Below are 21,586 nucleotides of genomic sequence, written 5' to 3' on the forward strand. Positions count from 1 at the left end.
CGGAACACAGAGAAAGCAGTATTAAGAGGAAAATTCATAGCACTAAAGTGCCTTCATAAAGAAATTGGAGAGATCCCACATGAGCAACTTAAATGCAGACCTGAAAGCTCTACAACAAAAAGAAGCAAACATCCAGGAGGAGTAGACTGAAGGAAATGATCAAACTCAGGGCAGAAATCAACCAGTTAGAAACAGAGAAAAATACAAAGGTTCATTAAGACCAACAGCTTGTTCTTGAAAAAAATCAACAAGATAGATACAGCCTTAGCCACATTAACTAAAGGGCACAGAGACAATATCCAAATTAACAAAATGACAAATGAAATGGGAGACAGGACAACAGAGAACCAGGAAATTCATAAAAATCATCAGGACCTACTATAAAACCTGTACTCTACAAAAGTGGAAAATGTGGATGAAATGGGTGACTTTCTAGACAGATATCACATACCAAAGTTAAATCAATATCAGATAAACTATCTAAGCAGTTCCATAAACCCTAAGTAAATAGGTATAATCATCAACCACCCCCCCCACACCCAGAGTCAAATGGTTTTAATGAAGAATTCTACCAGACCTTCAAAGAAGAGCTAATCCCAATACAGAATATCCTGAGGTAACTCAGACCCAAAAGGATATGCATAGTATGTGCTCACTGTTAAGTGTATATTACCCAAAAAGTACTGAATACCTAGGATACAGCCTACAGACCATAGTAACATGCAGAAAGGCCAAGTGAAGAGCCTTTGATGCCACTTAGAAGTGGGAAGAATATAATCATGGGAGGCAGAGGGAGGGAGGAATCTGCTAGGGATTGGGGAGGGAGAAGGGAAAAGAGGAACAGGATGAGATATGTGTGGGGAGTGGGGACAGGAGAGAAGCCCAGAGGGCCAGGAGTATGACTGGAAATATGCAGCCTCTGGGAATGAAAAGCAGGGGGTCCTTCTAGATAGTACCTGTGGCCCTGGAGGGAAGAGACTCTCTGGACTCACTGGAGGTGACCTTAGTCAAAATGCCCAACACTGGGGAGAGGGAACTCAAAGAGTCCACCTCCTGTAGATAGACTGGATTACTAACCCAGAGTCAGAATTTCTGACTCATATTTGTTCCTGTCTGGATGAACAGCAGAGACAAAAATGGAAAAGAGATTGAAGGAAAGGGGTCTCATTGTCCAGACCAACTTGGTATCCATCTTATGGGGTACACCAAGGCCTGACACTATTACTGATGCTATGGTGTGCTGACACATGTGAGCCTAGCATGACTGTCCTCTGAGAGTCTCTACCAGAAGCTGACTGAGACAGAGGCAGATACATACACCCAACAATTGACCTGAAGTCGTTGAGGACCCCTATGGTTGAATTGGTTGAATTAGGAAAAGGACAGAAGAAGATGAAAAGGAGAGTGACCCCATAGGAAGACCAGCAGACTCAAACAACATAGACCCCAGGGAGCTCCCAGAGACTGAGACACCAACCAGGCAGCATACAGGGCCAATCCAAGGCACCTCACAGGTATATTGCAGAGATCTGCCTGGTCTGGCCTCAGGGAGAAGATGTACCTAACCTTCAAGAGACTTGAGGCCCCAGGTAAGGAGGAGGCAGGAGGGGAGCACATTCTCAGAGGCAAGAGGGAGAAGGAATGGGATGAGGAACTATGAGACGAGGACCGAGGGAAAACAATGATTGGAATGTGAACAAAGAAAATAATGTAAAAATAAAGTAAATTTAAAAAGAAAGAAGAGAAATGACTGAATGTAGACAGCAACATTGGAGAACAAGGAACCTTCAATGTTGGGTTGGATGTGTCTGATCATGGTCAATGCAGGGGCTGCACATTCCATAAACAGAACAGTAGGGCATTTGTGGCTATGATGGCTGTCAAATAAAATATGTTAAATATTAAAATATAATTTGGAGGTACACAGTTATCAAATAAAGTATATATCATGACACAGGAAAAAAACCACTCTCTATCACTTGATGCTACATGAATATTTCACAGAAAAAACAGCAAGGAAAACCAAAATTGGAGAACTGGAGAAGGTGAAATCTATAAAATATACAAGTTTCCATAGGTTAAAAAATGAGAAGCTTTCAGTCCATGACTAGGGGAAAAGTTTGAACAGTTCATATCCAGTAGCAACTTTTCTGGAACTTGCCAAAACCTTCCAAAAGTCAAGCAGTAAACAGAAATTGAAAAATGTGAAAGGTTGCACATGGGCTGTTGTGTGAACTGGGACATTGAGTAAGATTGCTCATTTTATAAGGGATTTGTTAGCAACACTAACAAGTCAGGTATGCAGACAGCAGCATGGCTGGGGCTTCTGAGGAGAACCAGGGTCACTTGGTAGAGTTGGTACCACAAAAATCAACAACTTAAAATTTCTGGTTAATCCAAAGCACATAGGTTTTCCACAATTAAAACCCCATCACCACGAAGCTGAGGTAGGAGGATCATTTAGAGTTCTAAGCCAGGCTAGGACACCATGATACTGTCTCAAAACAAAGCAAACCTGGAAGTTTAAAAAAAAAACAATGGAACAAAACCCAACACCACCAAAAATTAGTAAAGAAAGGAAAAGAAAGTATTCTAGCCAACTGCGTATGTAAAGAATCATCTGAGACATCTATACAGGACCATCATAGACTATTGTTTAGAATTTTTCACCTAATGTCCCACCTCTCATACTGGTTTCACTAGGGGAATACTGGGACCACAGTGTACACACTCTATTCTCTCCTATCTCCCGTCCTCACTTCCCCTCCCCGGAAATGGCACCTGTGCATCATGGTACAGAGCAGCACCCTCTGAGAGGCAGACTGCCCTATGTCTCTCTCTTTCTGGAGGGGACTCACTAGCCACAAATCCCAAGGTGGAAGTGAGCCAACTCGGGTCTGGGATCCCTGCACCTGTCTTCCCACCCTCAGGGACATTGAAGTGTTCATCTCTGGGAACCCATAATCTTGGTAAGAGAGAATGCTTCTCTCACTGCATCAACGAGGTCTCCATTGAAGAAGGTCTCCAAAAGACCCCAGGTTATTATGACAACCATAAGGATCCTCTCTCTGCTCAGTACCTAGGAATGCCCCACCCAGCCCTCGCTTTCTTTTTCTTAAAGCAGAACTCATTCACCCTTGTTATCTATCTATCACCACTCTGAGAAAGCACATCCTCTAGGCAACTGCCACCAGCATGAAAGCAGAGCTTTGATCAAGCTGTGACCAAAACCTATTCCTGGAGGTTTGAGCACGCTGTACTCCCCAGACTATGGAAGGCTCCGTGGAAATGTCATCAGGGTTCTAGAGGAACGCTTTTGTCATGGACATAGATGAGCTCTTTTATCATAGTCACCAGTTTATGGACGTCTCCATGGAAATATTTCCAGGTTGTGACACCCTATGTAAAAAAAAAAAAAAGTCCGCGATGAGAAAAATGTAAAAGTGTGGAGACACCAGGAATCGAACCTGGGACGCCATGCATGCAAAGCATGTGCTCTACCACTGAGCTACATCCCCATGTCTACCCAGACCCTCATCAAAGCCTATATCAAGCCACAATCCCGGAAGCTGCCTTCCTTTAGCTTCAGGGGATCTCCATCATTTCTTTCGGAATCATTCATGGTTTCTTGTTTACTACTTTTATGGGATTTTTACCTTATTGCTTATAGGACAAAACAATCTCTATTCAATGAAACAAAATTATATGAATAGAGACAAATTTTATCTTCTTTCAAACATGGCACACCCACAATAACTTGACTATCATGACAAAGTAATTACAATGTCTTTCTGCAGGGTTAGTAACATCACACCATTTTGAAGCAGGGGTTCTGAAGATGGCATTGCGTTGATGGGTACAGAGAGGCCACCTGGGGCTACATTTAGCCTTATGTCCCTCCCTTCAGGGGAGCCTACCAGGAGCCCTCTGAGTTTTGGGCCCCATGGCTGCTCAAATGTAGGTTTGAACTACTTCTTCAGCAAAAACATACATTTAGAAAGGTACAGAAGAAGGTTGTACCTTGAAGATCAGACACAGTGTTACAGAGACAATCACACAGAATTGTCTAGATCCTGCCCCTTGAGGAAACAGTTTTCATCCTTCCCCTTAGATTATGTGATCTCCTGTGAAGCCCCTTTTCCTCACTTCTGGGCACGCAGGCTGTGCATTGGGATCAGCTGCTATTTGACAGTTTCAATCACTGATTTCCAGGGTGCAGAGGTAGGTTGATGACATGAAAGCTATCTGGTTGGATGGCATCTGGCCACCACAGGAAGTAGATCTCAGAACCGAGATTAACAAATGGTGCAATAGCCTAGGTGATATGCAGAGGACCTTCACAGCCATCATAACCACAAACGCCCTCCTAGTCTGTTTTATGGAGGGTGCAGTCCCTGCATTTACCATAATCAGATACTTTACATCCAACCCAAACTCGAAGGTTCCTTGTTCTCCAATGTTGCTGTCTATGTTCAGTCATTTTTTTCTTCTTTCTTTTAAAATTTATTTTATTTCTAACTTTTTTCTTTATTTACATTCCAAACATTGTCTGCCCTCGGTCCTTGTCTCATAGTTCCTCAGCCCATTCCTTCTCCCTCTTGCTGGTGTGTGTGTGTGTGTGTGTGTGTGTGTGTGTGTTGATGTGTGTGTGTCTGTGTGTGTGTTTCTATGTTTGTGTGTGTGTTTGAGAGTGTGTGTGTGTGTGTGTTTGTGTGTGTATGTGTGTGTGCAGGTCATGAATCTAGAAAGTGGACAAACAGTAGTAGACAAGATGTGAGGAGGTTGGACAGAGAGAGCACAATGAAATATGTGACATGAAAGGAGAACGTAAATCTACTTGTGAAAAAACACATAGTAGAAAAACAGATATGCCAAAAATTTTGTAGTAAATCAAGACACCAGAAAATAGAAACAAAGGAAAACATGTTGAAACCATTGAAAGTTGTACCCTGTTTCTGTTAGGAATCATACACACACACACACACACACACACACACACACACACACACACACACACACACAATTTATTTCAAGAAGTCACATAGTCCAGAGATTGTGGCACAGCAAATGTTGAAATAAACCAGCTCTCCACCTTGAATTTCTACGTGTAAATAAATTATTCTTTAGGACTTTAAGGGATTAACACACAAAATACAAAGAAAAACTAGTTTGTTAACATGACACATATTTTTCATCAGGACAAAAGGAAGTTCTTAAAAGAGAGACAAGTCTATAGAGGGAAAAGAGAAACACTTGGAAGACAGTACAACATAAAGACTGAAGAAAATGCATTAAAATGTACAAATTTTATTTGCTCTTTATATCAATCTGTGTGTCGGGTGGCGCAAGAATGTATATGCTGTAGTGTAGTGTGGTGTAGTGTGGTGTTCTATAGTGTGATGTGGTGTGATGTAGTGTGTTGTGGTGGTGTGTTGTGGTGTATTGTGGTGCGCTATGGTGTGTGGTGATGTGCTATAGTGTGGTGTGATTAGATGTGTGTTGTGGTATGATGTAATATTGTTCTCTAAAGATACAGGTTATATGAATTGGAGACTTTACTATTACATTGGTTGTTGGGACTGGTTCTAATGCTTGATTCAACTGGGAAATGTGTGTCCAAAACTTAAAGGTCTTTGTTCCCAATGGGGTTTTGATTGATCAATAAAGATGCCAGGGGGCAATGACTGTGTAAAGAGAGATGGATCAGGACCACAGATTTGCAAATGCTAGGAATCAGGAGGGAGAAGAAAGGAACCACCAGGACATGGGAGAGAAAGATGGATGGACATAGGAGGTTCAGTAGATAAGGCCCAAGAGCCATGTGAAATTTCTGATAAGTGGCCACTGGCCACTTCCTTGATTGGACATGGGGTAGCAGAGGTAGATTTAGGAGTACCTTTAGAAATTGCCTTTGAGGTAGCCAAGGCAATTACAGTTTAACTGGTGCATGCCTGTGTGGGGGTGGGAAGTGGGTGAGTGTGTGTGTGTGTGTGTGTGTGTGTGTGTGTGTGTGTGTGTGTGTGTTCCATATGAAGATACCAAAAATTTCCTGGGCAAGTAGTTGGAAGTGCTTCCCATGTGGAGAATAAAGAGGTGTATTAGGAACTCAACACTACATGGAAAGATTGTGAAGAAACAATATTAAGAATGACACCAGAGAGAGCTGCACATGGAGAACACACCACATGTGAGGACCACTAATTTAGTAACTACCCTTGAGTTCATGGACACCTGCTGTAAAAGAATTACTCCACAGAGCCTTTGTCCCTCCTTCTTTTTGAGTTGGCACAGTGTTTGTGTACATGGAATGACACTTAACCTCAAAAGACTGCTGATGAACATGAGACAGGATATGAATAACCTGTTAAGTAGGATAGGATGGTCAAAGAGAAAAAGCCTGCCCAGAGCAAACACACATTCTATACATGCATTCAGGCCAGGAATCTCCACAGCACACTGCGTTCTTCTCAATGAGCTCATACTTCTGGGATACAGAGATCAAACCTTTCTCTGTCACACTGGAAGGTAACACACAGGAAAGAAACATAGAGTAGAGGAAACCAGGAGGAGAAAGCAGCTAAATCCCAGAGGATGGAATGATGGTGGCTTGTCTGGCCAGACTACTTCAGTAGAAGGAATACAGGATCCCTTTCTTCTTCCTAGTTGATAACCCTGGACACACCCAGCAATGCCAGGGAATATATACACAAAGTGGAAGTGTGAGCTTGTCCATTTACTATTACATTTCCAGGTGCCCTGCCTTTCCATGTACTATACAAAGGCACAGAGTGAAATGTTCAGACTCAGGAAATATTCCAGAGGCATCAGATAAACATAACAAATTCCACTGGCCAATACTGGGTCAAACTGAGCTTCAAACTATAGAATGGCAATATGATTGGGTAACAGAGTGAGAAAAAAATGGGTATTCTAAGCCATAGGGATATAAATCAATATGGAGAACAAAGAAGCAATATACTAAACACCAGAGCACCTTTGAAGAAGCAGCAATAGAAATTTTTTATTGAATATTTTATTTACACTTCAGATGCCATCCCCTTTCTCCATTCCCCCCCCCTTAGAAAATCCCTATCCCATGCCCCCTTTTCCTTTTTGCATTTATACACTTTTTAAAAAATGTTAATCAAAGGCTTTATAAGTTTGGTAATGCTCAATCAGAGGTGTAACACACTACCCAACCTAGATATATCAACTATCTTTGACTGGTGGAGATACATGAACATCTGCCTCCCTGTCTCCCTCCTCTTTCTCTCTCTCATCACCTAGCTTCTCCTCTCCATCTTCTCCTTACTCCTTCTCTTCCTCTCAGTACTCCTCCCATCTTAGTTTCTCCTACATATCATCCTTCCTGTTAAAATAAAACTTTTCTCTCAAAATACAATTAGAGCATAATTATGCCAATTTGTACCAGTGAGGTACAAGATAGTCCTAATACCCAGTCCATCATTTTGTTGACTAACCAGAACCTCTGTCATCTATCCTAACTAAAACACTTAGTTCTGAACCTGGCTTTTTCCTTGGCTATAGAATGAATGTCAGCTGAAAACTACCCACTCAAATCTTTTCTCTCAAGGACTGGCCATGAGACTATAAGTTTTCAACCCCGTCAGAAATCCAGAATGACTGAGTTAACTATAATTGTGGGAAGCACAAAGCATAGCTTCTAAACCTTAGCCAATTTATAGAGACCTCTGAACACCTGGACAGTCCCTCTACTACAAAACTTTGGAGCATCTTCTGGCCCAGGATCATCTGACAGACCTTAGTACTGCAGAATCATTAAGGGTTGATTACTCTATCTAGGCAGATATAATCAGTTGACCATTCTGCAAGTGTGTCCTTTTCTGGACAGTAATTTGTCTGTAGATGGAGAGAGGCAATTCTTGTCTAGTGGCTGTCTCACCACAACTGGAGTAAGTCCAAAGATGCTCAATTTTGTCTTAGAATTCAATACAGGAAGCTGTCAGGAGCAGACAGGTTTCTAATCAAAATGAACATTAATACAGAAATGTTTTTCACATCAATTCTGTGATCTTCTGATGTTTTGAAAACAAACTATCCATGTGAGGTAATCTGAAATGTTGTCTGTTAACTCCACTCAGCTATTTCTAAGTAAAACATAGAAAACACCCTAACAATAAACTCCAAGCCATAAATTTGCTATAGTCCCTTAACTCACAGGCTAACCATCTCAAATCTGTTTTAAAAAAGTTAAAGAAGGACTTGGTCTAAGCCTTGTATTCCTAAATGTGTTATACTGGTACAATGCCAATGAGAGTAACAATATTCATCTCACTTTTATATCAATAAAAAGCTCATACCAATGAAAACCTTAAAAATTGTAATCAAAGTAAATTAGTGCCATTTAAGAAATTATATCTTCATCTTGATAATAATTGTACAGATTTCTACCAATAGGTTATGGCTATGCAATAAATCCTAGCTTATCCTCTCTATTCTCACAAAACCACTACTTTCCCCTAGAAAGACAGCCCAACATTTACCACCTTAGTCCCCAAGCCCAGGGAATAGGGGTACTGACTCTTCATTAGCTTCTTCAAGCTGATTATAAGCTTTGAGATATTAGAAGAGGAGTGGGGGGAGAGTAAATTGATAAGCCTCTGATGCTGTGTCTTCACTGCATCAAGATGGAATTCCAGGACATCAGAGGTTTTAGCAGGTCTGCCCAGCTTGCTTGATGAGTAGATACACCAAGGCTGATCATTCTGCAATTTACAATTCTCAAAACAATTTTAGTATCAAGATAATTCTTTAAGAGGGCTGACATTTTACTAAGGATGTTGGTTCTAACCACTTTTCTTTTTTCCCCTCTTTTATTGGATATAATATTTACATTTCAAATTTTATTCCCTTACTGCATTCCCACCACCACCCAGGAACCCCTTATCCCATCCCCCTCCTCCTGCTTCTATGAGGGTGTGCACCCACCTACCCCCCACTCAGTGTTCAGCCTTCATGAGACCAAAGATCTCCTCTCCCAACTATGCCCAACAAGGCCATCCTCCCCTACATATACAGCTGGAGTCATGTGTACATCCATATGTTCTCCTAGGCTGGTGGTTTAGACCCTGGGGAGCTCTGGCTGGTTGGTATTGTTGCTCTCCTCATGGGGCCACCAACCCTTCAGTCTTCTCTCTAACTTCTCCATTGGGAAACCCTTGATCAGATCAGTGGTTAGCTGTGAGTATCTGCCTCTGGGTATGTCAGACTCTGGGGGACCTCTAAGGAGACAGCCTTATCAGGCTGCTGTCAGCTTTCCCTTCCTGTCATCCATATTGGCATCTATTTTTGGTGACTGTACATGGGATGAATACCCAGGTGAAATGGTCTCCATACAACAGCTCCTTCAGATTCTGTCCCAGGATTTGTCTCCATATTTGCTCCCTTGGGTGTTTAGTTACTCCTAAGAAAGATCTAGGCATCTACACTTGTTCTTCCTTCTTCATGAGCTTCATGTGGTCTGTTAGTTGAATCTTTGTTGTTTCAAACTTTTGGGCTAATCTCCGCTTATCAGTGAGTAAATACTGTGTGTGTTCTTTTGTGATTGGGTTACATCACTCAGGATGATATTTTCTAGTTCCATCCATTTACCTAAGAATTTCTCAAATTCATTATTTTTTTCAAATTCATTATTTTTAATAGCTGAGTAATATTCCATTGTGTAAATGCACCACATATTTTGTATTCATTCCTCTGTTGAGGGACATCTTAGTTCTTTCCAGCTTCTGGCTATTATAAATAAGGGTGCTATGAACATAGTGGAGCATATGTCCTTGTTATATGATGGAGAGCATCTTCTGGGTATATGCCCAGGAGTGGTATATCTGGATCCTCAGGTAATGCTATGTCCAGTTTTCTGAGGAACTGCCAGACTGACTTCCAGAGTGGTTGTACCAGCTTGCAACCCCATCAACAATGAAGGAGTGTTCCTCTTTCTTTACATCCTTGCCAGCATCTACTATCACCTGAATTTTTGATCTTAGCCATTCTAACTGGTGTCAGGTGGTAACTCAGAGTGTTTTGATTTGCATTTCCCTGTTGGCTACGGATGTTGCCCATTTCTTAAGGTGCTTCTCAGCCATTCGTGTTTCCTCAGTTGAGAATTCTTTGTTTAGCTCTGTACCCCATTTTTAATGGGGTTATTTTGTTGTTTGTCAAATAATTTCTTGAGTTCTTTGTATATATTCGATATTAGTCCTCTATTGGATCGAGGATTGGTAATGATCTTTTCCCAATCTGTTGGTTGCCATTTTGTCTTGTTGACAGTGTCCTTTGCCTTAAAAAAAGCTTTGAAATTTGATGAGGTCCCATTTGTCGATTCTTGATCTTAGAGCATAAGCCATTGGTGTTCTGTTCAGGAACTTTTCCCCTGTGCCTAGGTATTCCAAGGGTCTTCTCCAACTTCTCTTCTATTAGTTTCAGTGTATCTGGCTTTATGTGAAGGTCCTTTATCTACTTGGAGTTGATCTTTGTACAAGGGGATAAGAATGGTTTAATTTGCATTCTTCTACATGCTGACCTCCAGTTGAGCGATCACCACTTGTTGAAAATACTGACCCTTTTCCACTGGATGGTTTTAGCTCCCTTGTCAGAGATCAAGTGACAATAGGTGTGCGTGCAGGTTCATTTCTGGGTCTTCAATTCTATTCCATTGATCTTCCTTCCTGTCTCTGTACCAATACTATGCAGTATTTATCACTACTGCTCTGTAGTACAGTTTGAGGTCAGGGATGGTGATTCCCCCAGAAGTTCTTTTATTGTTTAGAATAGTTCTCACTATCCTAGGTTTTTTGTTATTACAAATGAATTTGTAAATTGCTCTTTCTATCTCTATGAAGAATTGATTTGGAATTTTGATGGGTATTGCATTGAATCTGTAGATTGCTTTTGGCAGGATGGCCATTTTTACTAAGTTAATCCTGCCAATCCAGGAGCATGGGAGATCTTTCTATCTTTTGAGATCTTGTTCAATTTCTTTCTTCAGGTATTTGAAGTTCTTGGCATACAGATCTTTCACTTGCTTGGTTAGATTCACTCCAAGATATTTTATTTTATTTGTGGCTATTGTGAACGGTGTCATTTCCCTAATTTCTTTCTCAGCCCGTTTTCCTTTGAGTAGAGGAAGGCTATTGAATTGTTTGAATTGATTTTATATCCAGCCACATTGCGAAAGTTGTTTATCAGGTTTAGGAGTTCTCTGGTGGAAGTTTTAGGGTCACTTAAGTATACTATCATATCATCTGCAAATAGTGAAATTTTGACTTCTTCCTTTCCTATCTGTATCCCTTTGACTTCCTTTTGTTGTCTAATTGCTCTAGCTAAGACTTTCAGTACTATATTGAATAGGTAAGGTGAGAGTGGGCAGCCTTGCCTAGTCCCTGATCTTAGTGGGAATGCTTCAAGTTTCTCTCCATTTAGTTTGATGTTGGCTACTGGCTTGCTGTATATTGCTTTTACTATGTTTAGATATGGGCTTTGTATTCCTGATCTTTCCAAGACTTTTACCATGAAGGGATGTTGAATTTTGTCAAATGCTTTCTCAGCATCTAGTGATATGACCATGTGGTTTTTCTCTTTGAGTTTATTTATGTAGTGGATTACATTGATGGATTTCCGAATATTGAACCATCTCTGCATTCCTGGGATAAAGCCTACTTGATCTTGATGGATAATTGTTTTGATGTGTTGTTGGATTCGGTTTGCGAGAATTTTATTGAGAATTTTTGCATCAATATTCATAAGAGAGATTGGTCTGTAGTTCCCTTTCAATGTTGAGTCTTTCTGTGTTTTAGGTATGAGCATAATGGTAGCTTTATAGAATGAATTGGGTAGTGATCCTTCTGTTTCTATTTGATTCAATAGCTTGAAGAGGATTGGTACTAGGTCTTCCCTGAAGGTCTGATAGAATTCTGCACTGAAAACATCTGCCCCCAGACCTTTTTTGGTGGGGAGATTTTTAATGAATGCTTCTATTTCTTTAGGAGTTATGTGACTGTTTAGATGGTTTATCTGCTCCTCATTTAATTTTGGTACCTGGTATCTATATAGAAAATTGTCCATTTCATCCAGATTTTCCAATTTTGTTGAGTCATGCCTAGCAGGAATATTCTGGTATGTAAATTCAATGTCTTCAAAGATTGTCAAAGTCCAACAGGAAATTCAGATAAGCAAGACAAAAGTTATGATATGTACTAGTATGAGGATAAGCACTGTAAAGACAGAATTAGTCAAGAACAGAATTTACCTTAGACTGTAAGAAAAGAATGAATTTTCCTGGCAGCAGATGCCTTTAAAATTGAAATTATTGGGATATATTGGGGTTAAACCAAGAAAGTGGGTAATGAAGCATTTGGAAATTCCAAGGAGAAAGAATAGAGCAAAGCACCAAGCTAATGGCACAGGGAAATAATTAGATGATAGGAAAGTACCCCTGTGCTTCTGAAGGATGCAAGGCTTATTGGTTGTGTAGCCAAAGGGAAACAGAAATCATTCACAAAAAATCAAATATAGCACCCAAACAAATGCCCTTCATACATCAAGATCAAAAACTGCTCAAATACACTGGCAAGGTGTGTAACAACCAAATCAAGTTTCTCATGTCAGTAAAATGTTATCTTCATACGTATAAGCAATTTTATACTTTCTCAGTGTATCAACTGATATACAAACATGACTTTTCAAAGAATCATTTTGGCTAAGGGTTTCAAAAATCATTCTGTGCAACTATGCTCCAGCTGTGTCACTGGAATGAAAGCAAATGGCTCAGGCAGAGCCACTAATGTGAGTCATTAGTCTATTGTGTCTTCAGGAGAATTGGATGACCTTCCAAAAGTAACCCAAACATGTAAATGTTATAGGAACTCAACCGGTAAACTGGAACAGGCAAAGCAATTGTTTAAGGCCATAGTTGCTACATTCAGTAGTCCAACTGCATCTGTGTTCTGAATCTAATGCACTTAGTCAAACACAGATGGAAGTGTTTGAAATACAACTTGCATCTGTACTCTAAGGAGACTATTGTTTATTCTTATTTTCCAAACAATACCTATAATAGCATATTATTTGCACATTAGTAATATTGCAGAGTAAGTATTATTTAGTCATTTAGAGATGTCTTTCTGCATCCAGGAAGGCTCAGAGTTGTCATAAATATATCTAGAATAGATCATCTTTAAAATACAGAATACTCTCTGTAATGTCATTCCATACATTCTAAGCTCTATTCAAATTCTCTCACTTGTTCTTTCCGTAACACAAATGCAAGTGACTGTCTAGCCCCCACAAACTCTGATTAGCAAGGTTCTGGATCAGCCTTTCCCATCCAGCTACAAGGCTCCAACAGACATCACTGCAACATCGATGGCCTCCGGTTAGAGGGTTCTATCCTGGCACAAATGGGACTTGAGAGCAGAGTCTCCTAAGCACCCCTTGCCCTTTCCAATCATGATGCTCAACAATTCCTTGTCATGGCCCCTGACCGTGGGCACCAGACCAGGTAGCACTCTGGACTCTAAGGAAGACGGTCCTCAGTGCCCCTCCCCATTCAGAACGCTTGGATGATCGCCCTGCTACTGCAAGCAGAACTGCCAGGTGAGGCAGCTCGAGACAGGCCCGTGCAGGCCCGAGGACCACCGCTGTGGAGCTATGCTTGATTCTCGAGAACAACGGTCACTCTAGTTCTGTGTCCTTCATCTCTTGGACACGTCCACATTTCTCGGGAGAGAAAGTCGCTCTCAAACGATTCGGCTTAACTGCAACTTTCTGTGAATCACCATTGGCAAGTACATTCACTGCCCCTTCAAGGGATAGTAGACCCTTTCCCATTTCTTCTTTCAATTTCCTTAATAACTCAAAATGTCCAGACGTGTGGAGAGAGGCCAGAGAGCCTCAGCAAGGACTTTACCCTCTGACCACAGACCTCCGTTTTCCCAGCCTCCACGGCCTGGGACTCCCTTCAGTGTCCCCCAACCGGATATTCACACCCTACCCCAAGGGGGGAAGCACTTACAGGGTTCCCAGCCTCCACGGCCTAGGACCCCCTTCAGTGTCCCCCAATGGGGAAAGCACTTGATCAGCAGAGACCCAAAGGACTTTGTACCTCCGGGACTCATTAGACTGACTAGGCACAAGTTCAGGTGCACAAAGCCCTATGAAGACCAGAGATTCAAGAAACCAGACGCTAAGGTTACAGAAAAGCTACAGGAACTCAAAGATCTTATAAAGGCTTCAGCCAATAAGAGTACCCTGGACCCTCTGAGGGATCTGAAAGAGAACAGGACATTGACAGTTCCACTGCCTCTGAGGGTTCCTGAGGGCATGAGTAACCCACTGACTAGGAACACCAGACCATCTGTTTTACAGCCTGCCACCAGAAAAAGAGTGGCCTCATCTTCTGTGGCCATACCTGGGAAGGTGAAGAAAAGCCAGGCAGTGTCTACTGGGTTTGAAGAACCTAGGGACTTTGACCAGTTGGGTCGCAGTGTACCTGCAACATCTACAAAACACAGTACTGAAGATGCCAGTTCAAACTTCAAAGAAGATCACACTGTGGCTGGGCCATCTTCTGCTGACTCTTCTGCTGTGCCTGGGCCCTCTTCTGCTGATTTTTCTGCTCTGCCTGGAACATCTTGTGCTGATTCTTCGGCTGTGCCTGAGACATCTTCTGCTGATTCTTCTGCTGTGCCTGGAACATCTTCTGCTGATTCTTCTGCTGTGCCTGGAACATCTTCTGCTGACTCTTCTGCTGTGCCTGGAAAATCTTCTGCTGATTCTTCTGCTGTGCCTGGGACATCTTCTGATTCTTCTGCTGTGCCTGGAACATCTTCTGCTGCCCCTTCTACTGTGCCTGGGACATCTTGTGCTGATTCTTCTGCTGTGCCAGGCACATCTTGTGCTGATTATTCTGCTGTGCCTGGAACATCTTCTGCTGACTATTCTGCTGTGCCTGGGTCATCTTCCGCTGATTCTTTTGCTGTGCCTGGGTCATCTTCTGCTGAGTCTTCTGTAGGCCAACCTGAACAGGTAATTTCCCCACACATTCAAGGTTCCCTACACCCTTCCCTATCTAGCCAAGGAGTTCTGGGATCTTCTACTTCTCCTCCAGATGCTCAGGGACAGTCTGTATCCCACCAAAATGTTCTGGAACTAACCAAAGGTTTTCAAGGGTCTGTGGGACACTCCACATCTGCCCAGGTATCCCAAAGACTTCCCACTTGTCCTGAAAGGAAAATCATGCATGTCTCCTCTTCCAGAAGGAGGTTCAAAAGTTTATTCCCTACCCTACAGATCTCCAAACTTTCCACTTCTCCTCCAAAGCATGTTGGGCAAGACACCTTTGGTCAAGGGGATCTACAACAGGCCCCATCTGAAAAAGACAGCTCAAAACCTTCTTCTACCAAAAGTAAGATCAGTGACTTCTAATTTTTCACAAATGGAGCAAGTCCTACCACTTCTTCCCAGGAGAGTTTAACATGTTTGACAGCTGCCAAAGCAGGGCAGAGAGATAAGTCCTCTCACAAAGACAGCCAAAAATGTTCCCCCTCATCCCCAAAGTGCCCTAAGCAATCTGATTCTAGTAAAGTGAGCTTGAGAACTGACCCTGCTGACCAAGGGAATTTCAGAACTTCCCCTTTAATCCAGGAGGACTTTCAAAGTCCCACACCTTTAAAAAATGGGCTTAGATCATCTCTTACAGTCCAAAGGGGACTAAATGCAATCACAGGTTCCCATGTGAGCCTCACAACGCTCACACCTGCCCAAGTGGAGATAAAACTTCCAACATCTACACCAGGAGCTCAAGGACCTTTGTCATTTTCAGAAGGAGTTCTTGAGAGTTCCACACAGACACAAGATGTGGTGGAAACACCCGAGGCCACCCAAGGGACTCTTGTGCCTTCTGCACACACACAAAGTCATCTAGCACCTTCACCATCTTCACCAGGGGTTCTGAGACTGTCCCAATCCGTCAGGGGAGCACTAGGATTTTCTCCCTCTACAGGAGATGGTCAAAGACATGTTCTCAAGTCTGCTTTCCCACATAAAAGGAGAATAACATATTCTCCTTCTGTGAAAAGGGATCCTGAAAATTCCCACTCCAGCAAAAGGACAATGAAAGATGCTCCTTCTAAACAGCTGGGCTTCAAAATGTCCATATCTGACAGAGAATTATTCATATATCCCCTACCATCCAAAAGGGCTCTCCTGACTTGTCATCAGGACCAAAAGAGCCAAGGTTGTACCAAAACACTGCCAGTGAGCCATGCAAGTTCCATACTTGTACAGTGTGCTGAGACAATACAACCTTCCCTGCCTCCCCATGGGAATCTAGATCATTCTGTATCAGTAGGAGAGGCTCTAAAAATTTCTACTAACACATCAGATATGCTAGGGTTTTCCAAACCTGTAAAAATTCTGCAAGTACTAACCCAACTCAGGAAGGGACTGTGGGACAGAATACATATACAAAAGGAGTTCTAGCCACAGCCCCATCTTTAGAAATGGCTTGTGGATGTGGCACATCTACAAAAGATGTTCTAGGACATATTCCACCTGTACAGAATGTTCTGGATCCAATCCCATGTGTAAGAGGGGCTGTGGGATGTGATATGCATACACAAGAGTCTGTAGCATCCTGTACATCTAAAAACGGGAATTCCTTGGATTCCACCTATGCACAAGAATCCATGGAATCTCCCCAAACTTCACAGGAGGCTATGGGAACTTCCCTATATCTTCAAGAGGATCAGCCATCTTCTCCAACTACACAAGGTGCTATAGACTCTTCCTCATCTGCACAAAGGGCCGTTGGTCCTTCTCCATGCCCACAAGTGTCTCCAGAACATATTCCAAATACTTTAAAGGCTCTGGATTCTACCTTATCTTCCAAAGGGGGCTTGGAAGCTGTTTTGCCCATCCAAATGGCCATGAAGCCTGATGTTTCTATACAAAAGGTGTTACCCCCTTCTACAGCTGAAGAATGTTCCCTTCGAACTTCCACATATACACAAGGAGGAGGTCTAGAAACTTCCCTACCTGCCCATGAGGCTCTTAGACCTCTCCCATATGTCCATGGTGCTCTAGGAGTGACCATATCTACACAGATAGCTCTATTACCTTCCCTCCATGCTGAAGCCACAGTCAAGACTTGCGCAGGTACACAGGGCACATTAAGACCTTCTCCATCTCAGCAAGAGGCCTTAGGATGTACTATATCTCAACAGGGTGCTCTACAATTATCTCCATCTACCCAAGAGTGTTCCTTTTACATGCCTTCTCTGTCTGGAACTGGTAGATGTTCTCTCTCTATCAAAGTGGTCCCCAGGTTTCTAGGAAAAACAGGTTAAGAGTTGATCCTTCTGACAAAGGAGGCTTCAGAAGTTTCCCATCTGATGAAGACAGTTTCGACCTTCCTCCTTCTGCAAAATGGGGGCTTACATCATCTCCTGATGCCAAAGAAACTTCAAAAGCTGTAACTAATCCTCAGGTGAGTCCCACACCATCTATGTCTCTCCCAAAGGCCTTGGAATGTTCCACAAATGACCAAGGGACTCTGGTAAGTTACCAATCTACCCAAGGGCATGCTGGACAATCCATATATTCCCAAAAGGCTCAGGGGCCTTCTCTGTCTACCCCAAAAGCTCTAATATGTTCACAATCTGCTCCAGGGCTTCAGGGAAATTCTTCATCTCTCCCAAAGGCTCCAGAACATGTTTTCCATGCTCAAAGTGATTTGTCACTTTCCTAAATAGACTTCAAAACTACGCAACCTTTTCTAAAGTTCCAAGGGTCTAAGGGAAAGTCCACATCTAAAAAAAATTGTCTAGAATGTGTGCCATTAGCCCAAACATCTCTGAAAACTTCCACGCCTTGTAAAGCATCTAAAAATCTTTCTGCACAAGGTACCCTAGAGCCTTTGGTATCCGAACAAGGAGAAGGGACAGAATACCAATCAGAAAAATGACAATCTGGGACAATATATATCAGCACAAGGTACTGGAGGCCCTTCACCATGTCATAAAGGGGCATTAGGATCTACTCAACATGCCCATGGGAAGGAAAAAGTATTGCCATCTTATCAAGGGGCTGAAAAACATTCTCTGTCTCCTAGTTGTGCTAGGCAACTGCCCATATCTGAAACTAGGACTCTAGAAAATTTGCCATCTAAACAAGGATCTTCTTCTATACCAAAACTAAAAAAACATTGTTATCTTCCAAAGGGAGTGTGAAACCTTCACCATCTGCACGATGTGCTCAGAAAGCTCCCCAAATGACAGCAGGGACTCTCACAACTGTGGGATGTAAACAATGGCCTCTAGAACATTCTATGGCTGTCCAAGAAACTGTGGGTTCTTTGCCATCTACCCCAGAGTTTCCAGAAAATTCAACATCTACCCAAAAAGAGCTAGGGCACTCATCACACATGGTAGAATCTCAGGATAACTCACCTTCTTTCCAAGTGACTACAGGCCCTTTGCCATCGACCTCAGACCCTTCTGGACATTCACTATATGAGCATGGATCTCAGGAATCTTCTTTAGAAGTCTCCAGGGATCTAGCACATTTTCTGTCTACCAAACTTTGCATATCTGCTCAGGAAACTCCGTGCCAGTCACAATGTACTCAACATCCTCTCCAGTAGTCATCATCTTCCCAAAAGACTCTGGGAACATCTGAGTCTGCCCAGCATACTACTCATAGGCATTTGTCTTCTGTCTCAGGTTCTTTAGGAAGGGCTCTGTGTGTTTCCAGGACTACAGGAACTTTGCCCCATGCCCCAAAGCATTCCTCACCAAAACAAGCAAGTCCAGCCCCTCCATCATCTTTGCCAAAAATTGTGTCAACTTCCCTATATTCACAAGCAGGTCTTGAGCCACCTACAGTGGCACAAATTTCTCCATTACCCTCAGCATCTACTCAGGTGCCTGCACAAGCTTCCCTTTGTGCAGAAAACACTTTGGGAAATCCCATAGCTGCCCAGGGGATTAAAGAACCTTTGTTTCCTAGCTCAGGGACTCTAGGTTATAAAGAAAGTGACAAGCAGGAACTAGGAATTTTTCCATCTGCCGAAGTGCCTCTGGGAATTCCCTTATCTGCAGAGGAACTTTGGGATCTTTGTCATCTGCACCAGGGGTTCTGGGAACTTTCCTGTCTGCCCAAGAGTCTCTGAGAATGTCCACATCCAAACAAGAGCATATAGAAACTGTGTCATCTGTTCCAAAGTCTTTGAAACATCCCACACCTTCCCAGAGGGCTCTTACATTTTTTCCACCTGCTCAACATACTGGACAATGCTCATCATGTTCCCCACAGACTACTGGACCTGCTCCAGGGGTTCTAGGAGCTTTGCTATCTTCTCAAAAGCCCAAGGATCTTTCCAGGGCAGCAGAGAAAAGTCTGTCTGTGGGGCAAGACAAAGAAACACAGAGTACCTTGGGCCATTCGCCCCTGGTGAGGCAGGATGTATCATCTTCCCAATCTGTGTCAGCGACTCTAGGAACTTTGCCACCATCACCTGCAGAACCTGGTAGACATTCATCTTCTACCCAAGGAGGTGCAGAAACTTTTGCATCCAGTCAAGGGTGACTAGCACCTTTGCAATCATCCCAGGGGCTTCTGAAACTTTCCATCTCAGCCCAGGCAATGATAAATACATCACAATATTCTGAAGGTTCTTATAATCCTCTGGGTCTTTCCTCAACAGAACAGGGCACTCAAGCATCTTCGGGTTCTGCTCATGAAGCTGTGCTTCCCTGTTTATCTACACAGGGGACAGTATGTCAATCCACATCTACACAAAGTTCTGCCCATCATTCTACATCCCCCCAAAGGTTTTCAAGTCCTTTACATACACAAGGTACAGGAACACAGTGCACCTCTACACCCTGCACAGTGGCAGATTCACCATCTACTCCAGTGTGTCAGGGATATACCCACCCTGCTCAAAAGACAACAGGAACTTTGAAATCTGAACAAGGATCTCTGAACATTTCTGCAACTGCACAAGGCTTTGTTGAGCCTTTGCCATCTCCGCAGGGGCCTCTAGGATATTCATCATCTGCACCAGGTGTGCTAAAATCTTCAACATCTACCACAGGACATGTGGTTTCTGGTGGCTCACCTCTGGAACTTTCAATATCTGCCCAACTTATTCCCTTACTTTCTTCCCTAAGGCTTTCAGATACTTCCCTTTCTCTAGAAGGGACTTTTGATCTCTCAAAACCTACAGAGGGTACTCTAGGACCTTCTTCTTCATGCCAGGGACCAAATTAGTCTTTGAATTCTGCTCAAAGGGCCCAACACACAGACCCACCTGCTTCAGAATCTTCAGAATCTATGCATTCTTCCAAAGGTCCTATGGTAATTTCTTTATCTGGACAAGGAACAGTAGGATCTGTATCATCTTCCCTAGGGCCTTTGACAATGTCTCTATCTGTTCAAGTGAATCCAGGACCTTTCTTATCTCTTCAAGAAGCTAGAGGCCCTTGCCTGTCTTTACAGGGGAATCTGGAAGGTTACACCTGTACCCATGGCAAGTCCAGAACACCCAATGCTTCACCAGATTTCAAATTTTCAGCATCTACTACAGTGAGTCTGGGATCTTCTCCATCTGTCCAATTGGATTTGACAGAGTCACAGCCTGACTTATTGTCTCTCAATCCTTCCCTGTCTGCCCTGGGTGTTCTAGGAACTTTGACATCTACCCAAGTGTCTCCAGAAACTTCCTTGTTATCCCAAGAGCCCCCAGGAACCTGTTTGGAAAAAGAGATTTTAGGATATTCATCATCTAAACCAGAAGATCTTGGTCTTTCTGAATCTGCCCTGGGCACACTAGAAACATTGACATGTGTGCAAAACACTGCAGAAATAGCACCTGTTTCCCAAGAGATTATAGAGCCTTTGTCACCTGCAAAAACCTCCCTCAGGTTTCAACCTTTTTCATCACTTAGTCCACAGTCAGAAGAACCCCTGCCATCTACCCAATGCACTTTTACAAGTTCAGATTTTGTGTCAAGGACTCTAGAATCTTTGCCATCTGTGCCAGGGGCTCTCGGGACTTTGAAAACTAATGAATGTGCTCTGGGCCTTTTAGTATCTGAACAAAGGATTCTGGGAACACCAGCATCTCCCCAGGAAACTCTCGAACTTTCTCAACCAGCCCAGGGGCTTCTAGAACCTATGCCATCTACCCAAAACACTGTGGGAACTTCCTTTTCAACATAGTTTCTGGGACTGTCTCTTTGTAAACATGATGACTTTGTCCCTACCTCTTCTCATAAAGAACGCCAGAGGCGTTCCTCTTTTCCCAAGGAAGGCCCTAGACTTTTCAGTTCTACCCAAAGGGTATTGAAATCTGTCCCATTTCCTGAATGGGATATCAGATCTTCCATTTCAGAACTTGATGTCTTAAAATGTATCTCTTCTGCTGAAAGTAGCCTCACATCTTTCAAGTATGCCAAAAAAGACTCAAGTCCCACTTCCAGTTCCCCTCCTAAAGAAGGTGTCATTTTTTTCTCCCTCTCCAGGAGGTTGCTCCAGACATTCTAAT

At 42.7% G+C, this 21,586-nt stretch overlaps 1 non-coding gene across 1 annotated transcript; it reads right to left on the reverse strand.

The window, feature by feature from the left end:
• Window positions 1–3,446: 3,446 nt before the first annotated feature.
• On the reverse strand, window positions 3,447–3,518 carry Trnaa-ugc (transfer RNA alanine (anticodon UGC)). The gene has a single exon. It is a non-coding gene; the product is annotated as a tRNA-Ala (tRNA).
• Between the last annotated feature and the right edge of the window lie 18,068 nt (window positions 3,519–21,586).

This window comes from Arvicanthis niloticus, assembly GCF_011762505.2.
Source record: "Arvicanthis niloticus isolate mArvNil1 chromosome Y unlocalized genomic scaffold, mArvNil1.pat.X SUPER_Y_unloc_4, whole genome shotgun sequence".
In the NCBI taxonomy this organism is placed as follows: Eukaryota; Metazoa; Chordata; class Mammalia; order Rodentia; family Muridae; genus Arvicanthis; species Arvicanthis niloticus.